We start from the raw sequence: 7,427 nt of genomic DNA, 5'->3' as shown, positions 1-7,427 counted from the left end.
GTTCAGTTAGTTCAGAAGTCTTTCCTTTGTCACTGTTATTACAAAATTATTACTGATGTGATAAGGACACCTACCAGAATTCATGATCTTGCTTCATTTTAGTCCCAACTCTCAATTTGTGTGCTCCTGGACTTTATAAAATTAGGCTTGGGGTAGCACTGGCTGTAAGTGATTTTTTTCTTTGCATGGGATTTTACACGTGTCTAAAAAACATCCACTGACGTTCCCAGTGGGTTTGCTTTTCTGGGCTGTGAGAACAGGGTAGCAAGTCAGCAGCCCTTCTCAGAAGGGGCACTGGAGTGCCTGCGCTGAGCTGAGCTCAGACCCTGGGCAGTGACCGTGGTGCGTGTGCATGCCAGAGCGCTGCACGGAAAGGCTTCCCAACTCTTCAGACTGGGTCAGCGATAGCGGAAGAGACACCAAGGCAGTTCTGCCCTCCACAGAGCTCACAGCTTTTTCACTCTGTTTTTACAACAGTTGGGGATCTAACCTGCCGTTCGGTTCTTTCTCACTTCCACCTTGTAATCCTCTGGAGGATGGGTTTGTTCAAACTAGGCAGACAGTTTATCTGCCAACCTGGGACAAGGACAAGTTTGAGAGTGCGAGGAGGCACCCTTAACGATACCATAGGTGATCCACATGACCCAGCAGAGTCCAGGAAAAACAGGGATCCATGGCTATCCTACCAAAGAGCCAATCACATCTAAAATTCAGCTGCATCCTACTCTGAGACACGCTGCTTTTATTTCCAAGAGTTCTGACTTCCTCCTCTGCTGATGGCATTTTCCAGTTTGAAAGATTAGCTGATTTTATGTTTACTTCAGGACAGCCAGCCAGTATGACCCCTGGATTTATAAGAGTTGGCTCCAAGCTCACAGGTGGCTTGTTTGGTAATATTAAGAAATATTTATGAGCTTTCCTGTCAAACCTGGCAAGTTATTACCTGCGAATTGCCAGATGCATTGTTTAAAGTTTCCAGACGGATCCGTGTTCAGCTGCTGTTACTATAATTTCATGCTTGTGCTGTCCTATCACCCCTGAGAAATATTCCCTTCCAGGTGGCAAATCCTTTTCTTATTCCCCATTACAGAAGGGTTTCAGGCAAGCCAAAGGGAGCCGTAACGTGAGAGTATCACTGTGGTGCTACAGAGTGAGAGGGGAAGAGAGTGCCCCACCGGGGTGTGACGTTGGACCTATTTTTGCCTTAAGAACTGAAGGAGCAAGGTCAAAAGTCAAGGTTAAAAACGGCCATGCTCATCACCCTTACCACCAACAAACAACAGGAGAGGGGGCACTTTGGCTGGTTCCTTCTCTTTTTCCAGTCTCAGGACAAGTTTCTTCACATCAGAGACGCCTGACTACACTCTCTCATGGAGCTTTCTCCTTTAATACATGAAAATAGGCATCAACAATTTAATTTCCAATACAAAATCCTATATAGTTCTATGATCATTGAGTTAACCACCATTTCCTTCAATCGTTCAAGTCCCACAGAAGTCAGGGGAGGCAGCTGGAAGAGGGGGTTGGGACCCTATTTGTTGAGTATGTGAACTACAGTAGAAAATAAATAATATGTACGACATGAATAACTAGACAACTGAGTGTATGGATGTGATGTTTTCCAGAAATTCAAGGATTCACTACGGTTGCAATGAGAACTCAATATTGATTTATTTTTCCTGGGCCTGTTCTCTATTTTCATTCAATTCATTGCTTAGATACTAAGATTCTGAAGGGTGGGACTATCGGATCTGTAACTGGAATCAGCTCTTAAATATTCAATGATGGCAAAAACCCAACATCAGAAGAGCAGCCATTCCTGTGGTCCCAGGGGAAGGGAGTCAGCTGGTACTTACAACTGAACTAGCCCAAACACAGCTGCCCAGACAGGAGCAATGGGCAGCCTATAGAGAAAGCCACACATAGGCTTGCCAGGGGCTTTCATGGCACCATGAAGTCAAGAATCCGTGCCAAGGAGGACGATGTTGATTCCCTGGGGAATCGGGAAGAGGAAAAGGGCTGTGTTCAAGCTGGAGACACAAGAGGACAAGCTGATGGACGCCGCCAGGAGCACATGAGAGTGGAAATCTCGCTGCTGCATGCTTGGTAGGATAACCTAGTAAGTGGAACTGTCCAGACGCCGGGGGACCCTGCCCCCAGCCATGGCCACCCTGAGCTCCTGCTCTCCTTGGGAGCCCCAGGCGAGCACATGCATGGGTTCCCTTGAGGCTGAGCCATGGTCCTGATGACCTGAAGCACACTCTCTGTTTCTCATAAATAGAAAAACTTGGATCACCCTCAGACAAAGTCCTTCCTAAAGACTGCTCAGCTGTTTCGCTTCAAATTTATTTCCATATTTTCTATGGGAAAAATGACCTATATGACATTATGAGAAATCACACAGTCTTGAGGTATTACCATCAGGACAGATGGAACGATACTGCTCAGTCCTGATTTCACATTCGGTAAGGGAAAGATAAACACACTTCCAGGTTCAGCCAACAGCCTCAGACACAGTTCCTGCTGCCTCCGGTCCCTCTCTGCTCTGTTTTCTCTTCCCCCAACTCCTCTTTCCTGTCTTCCTCTCTTCCTGATCCCACCTTATGGGGAATCTTAGCCAGTAGAGTATTACTGTGTAATGAATCTGAGGCTACTCTTTGTAGCAATATTGAACCTACAAAATGAGGATGCAAACAGTAAGTTACGTGTATGACTGGCATGCATTCATACTCAGAAAATGGACTGTGAAATCAGGCGTTCCCCTAGTGGTTAACACATCACTTCAAACACTCACATCCCGTGTCTCAGTGCCTGGGCTTGGGGCTCATCTTTTTTAACGATTCTGGCTTACTGCTAAGGCACACCCTGGGAGGCAGCAAGTGTGGCTCAGGTCCTTGGGTCTCTGCCACCCATGGGTGAGACCTAGATTGAACTCAAGGCTCCCAGCTTCGGCCTGGCCCTGCCTTCATTGTTGCAGGCATTTGGGATAAACACGAGCATTGGAAATTTCTCTGTCCCTCTCTCTCTGCCTCTCAAACAAAATAAAGAAATCAAAACGCATTTTCGAAAAAAAGGAAACACTATGTACAGTGTGTATGTGAGGTTGTTAAACAGTTCAATGAAAGTTCATATTTTGAAGAAGCTATGCACAGCTTTCAAAATATTTTACATCAAAATAAGCTTATGTTTCAGTTTAATATAATTTTCCTGGATGGCTGCTGAAGTACACTCTGATAGGTGTGTTTACTGTATGCCCTACGCATATTGCCAATAACTAGCTGAATGTTGGTTGCAAATGTAATTATTTATTGCAACTATTGATCTTTTAAAGATCCTTGGTCTTGTTTTTAAAGATTTATTTATTTATTAGTGAGGAAGAGGCAGAGAGAGAAAGAGATCTTCCATTAGCTCATTCACTCCCCAGATGGCTGCAATGGCTGGAGCTGCGCTGATGTGAAGCCAGGAGCCAGGAACTTCTTCTAAGTGTCCCATGTAGGTGCAGGGGCCCAGGGACTTGGAACACCTTCTGCTGCTTTCCCAGGTGATAACAGAGAGCTGGATTGGAAGTGGAGCAGCCAGGACTTGAACCAGCACCCATATAGGATGCTGGCACTCACTACACAACAGTGCCGGCTCCAAGACTCTCGGTCTTAGAGAGTCGGCTTGAGATGGTTGAAAACAATGAGGTTATTTGCAAGAAGAATCACCATATATTTTAGACATATGAAAAAAAAATTCTCTGTCAAGAGGAACACTGCATATTTGTAGGACAGCAACTGTAATTTACCACCATTATACTAACATTACAATGACAAGGTTGAGAATTCAGAAAACAGATATTGAAAGAAATTGTCACCACTTGCCCAGCCATATAAATGATGCTTAAGGATGTGCTGCACAGATAAATACAGACAAATAGTCTCATTAAGAAAGAATGTGAAGGTATAAAATCTCCTTGTAAAAGTACAAAGGAGGGGGCTGGTGATGTGGCACAGTACTTAAAGCCATTGCCTGCAGTGCCCCGCACCCCATATGGAGCACTGGTTCAAGTCCCAGCTGCTCCATTTCTATTCCAGCTCTCTGCTGTGGCCTGGTGAAACAGTAGAAGTGGGCCCCTGCACCCATGTGGGAAACCCAGAAGAAGCTCCTGGCTCCTGGCTTCAGATCAGCACAGCTCCAGCCATTATAGCCAACTGGGGAGTGAACCAGTGGATGGAAGACCTCTCTCTCTCTTTCTCTCTGCCTCTCCTCTCTCTGGTAACTCTGACTTTCAAATAAATAAATATATCTTTAAAAAAATCCAAAGGAAATCCAAAGCAAACAACACGAACATTTGCAGCAAAATGGCAGGGCCAAGTTGTTACTTACCAATAATAAACTTCAATGTAAATAGCCTAAATTCTCCAATTAAAATATACAGACTTGTTGAATATATTAAAAAACAAGATCCATCTATTTGCTGCCTGAAGTGAACACATCTCACAAAGATACACATAGACTTTCAGTAAAAAGATGGAAAAAGATAGATATTCCATGATGATGGAAAGCAAAAAAGACCAGTAATAGCCATCCTGATATTAGACAATACAAAAAAACTGTTAAAAAGGACAAGAAGTGCATTATGTAATGATTAATGGATCAATTCAACAGGAAGATGTGACTATAGTAAATGTATACAAACCCAATACCAGGGTGTCTGGCATGTAAAAGCAACAGCAATGGATCTAAAGGGAGACATAGACTCGAGTACAATAAAATGGAGGACTTCAACATCCCACTCTCATCAACAGACAGATAACCTAGACAAAAAATCAACAAAGAAATAACAGAACTAATCTACACTCCAAAACATTTCATTCCACAGCTGAAGAATATGCATTCTTTTCAACAGTGCATAAAACTTTCTCTAAAATAGACCATATGCTAGACCATAAAACAATCTCAACCAATTTTTTTCTTTAAATATGGAACGTGTCATGAATTTGTGTGTCGTCCTTGCACAGGGGCCATGCTAATCTTCTCTGTATCATTCCAATTTTAGTATATGTGCTGCTGAAGCGAGCATTCAACTAATTTTTAAAAATTGAAATCATACCATGTATCTTTTCTGAACACAAAGAGATTAAGTTGGAAATTAACAACTTAAGAAACTCCAGAAAATATGCAAATACATAGAGACTGAACAACATACTCCTGAATGAATACTGGGCCATAGAAGAAATCAAAAGGGAAATAAAAAAATTACTGGAAATGAGTGAAGATGGCAATACAACATGTCAAAACCTATAGGTTTCTTGCATAGGAGACCAGGAGGAAGCTCCTGGCTCCTGGCTTTGGATTGGCACAGTGCACCAGCCGTAGTGGCCATTTGGGGGGTGAACCAAAGAAGGAAGACCTTTTTCTCTGTTTCTCTCTCACTGTCTAACCCTGCCTGTCAAAAAAAAACAAAAAAACAAAAAAACAAAAAAACAAAACAAAAAAAACAATGGGTTACAGCAAAATTAGTGCTAAGAGGGAAGTTTATATTAATAAGTGCCTACATCAAGACATTTGAAAGGCATCAAATGATCTAACAATGTCTTGAAGGACCTAGAAAATCAAGAACAAACCAAACCCAAAATTAGTAGGAGGAAAGAAACAATTAAAATTAGAGAAGAAAAAAAACAAAATTGAGATAAAAAAGATACAAAAGATCAGTGAAGAGCTGATTTTTTGAAAAATTAAGCAAAATTGATACATCAGTAGCCCAACTAACCAAAAAAAAAAAAAAAAAAAAAAAAAGGTGACCAGAGTTAATAAAATCAGAGATGAAGAAGGAGGTGTTACGACGGATAGCAGAGAAACTAAAGTAATCAGCATGACTGACTATAAACAGCTGTTTTCCACAAAGCAGAAGATTGAGGAGAAATGAACAGATTCCTGGACACACACTCTAACAGTTAAAAGTGAGCCATGAAGACTTGGAAAACCTAAATATGCCAACAACCAAGACGAAGATGGAAACAGTAATAAAGAGCCTCCCAACAAAGAAAAGCCCAGGCTTGGACAGTGTTGTTGCTGAATTCTATCAAACTTTTAGAGAAGAACTAATTTCAGTCCTTCTCAAACTATTAAAAACAATTGAAAGGGAGGGAATCCTCCCAAACTCCTCCGATGTGGCTAGTATCACCTTAATTCCAAAACCAAAAAAAGATATAACAAAGAGAGAGAACTATAGACCTATAACACTGATGAATATAGATGTAAAAATCCTCAACAGAATACTAGCTAATCAAATCGGATTTATCTGTGGTATGCAGGAATGGTTCAACATATGCAAATCAGTAAATGTGATACATCACATTAACAAATTGAAAATAAAAACCATGCAATTATCTCAATAGGTGCAGAGAAAGCACTTAATAAAATATAATATCCTTACATGGTAAAAGCCTTTAACAACACAATCTCAGGTAATATATGGTAAAACCATATACATGGGTCTCAACAAATCCAGGTAATATATGGTAAACCCACAGCCAGCATCATATATTTCCATTAAGATCTGAAACCAGACAAGTATGTCTGCTTTCACCCTTGCTATTCAATACAGTTCAAGAAGTTTTAGCTAGTGCCATTGGGCAAGTAAAAGAAATCAAATGGATACAAAGTGGAAAGGAGGAAGTTAGATTATTCCTGTTTGCAGATGACATGATGACATGACATTTAGGGAAACCAAAAGATTCCACTAAGAGATTGCTGGAATGATGAGGGTGTTTGGTAAATTTGCAGGATATAAAATCAACACACAGGCCGGCGCCGCGGCTCACTAGGCTAATCCTCTGCCTTGCAATGCCGGCACACCAGGTTCTAGTCCCGGTCGGGGCACCAGATTCTGTCCCGGTTGCCCCTCTTCTAGTCCAGCTCTCTGCTGTGGCCCGGGAGTGCAGTGGACGATGGCCAAAGTGCTGGGGTCCTGCACTTGCATGGGAGACCAGGAGAAGCACCTGGCTCCTGTCTTCCGATCAGCGCGGTGCACCGGCTGCAGCGTGCCGGCCGCAGGGGCCATTGGAGAGTGAACCAACGGCAAAGGAAGACCTTTCTCTCTGTCTCTCTCTCTCTCACTGTCCACTCTGCCTGTCAAAAAAGAAAAAGAAAAAATAGAAAAAAATCAACACACAATAATCAACAGTCTTTGTATACACAGACATGACTGAGAAAGAATTTATAAGATCAGTACCATTCACAATAGCTATAAAAATTTTAAATGCCTTGGAATAAACTTGGCCAAGAAGGTGAAAGATCTCTACAATGAAAACTATGAAAAATTATAGAAAGAAATAAAAGAAGACACAAAAATTGAAGGATCTTCCATGTCCATGGATCGGGAGAATCAATATCATCAAAATGTCCATATTACCCAAAGCAATTCATAATTTCAATGCTAT

General features: G+C 41.8%; 1 non-coding gene across 1 annotated transcript; it reads right to left on the bottom strand.

Moving 5' to 3' along the window:
* Positions 1-4,958: 4,958 nt before the first annotated feature.
* Positions 4,959-5,065, bottom strand: LOC127490826 (U6 spliceosomal RNA). The gene has a single exon (XR_007919221.2). It is a non-coding gene; the product is annotated as a U6 spliceosomal RNA (small nuclear RNA).
* Positions 5,066-7,427: the final 2,362 nt, after the last annotated feature.

Source organism: Oryctolagus cuniculus, chromosome 6 (genome assembly GCF_051225735.1).
Source record: "Oryctolagus cuniculus isolate XC-2025 breed Fujian yellow rabbit chromosome 6, ASM5122573v1, whole genome shotgun sequence".
In the NCBI taxonomy this organism is placed as follows: Eukaryota; Metazoa; Chordata; class Mammalia; order Lagomorpha; family Leporidae; genus Oryctolagus; species Oryctolagus cuniculus.
Note: the sequence above shows the minus strand (reverse complement) of the source record. Positions and strands in the feature narration are given on the sequence as shown.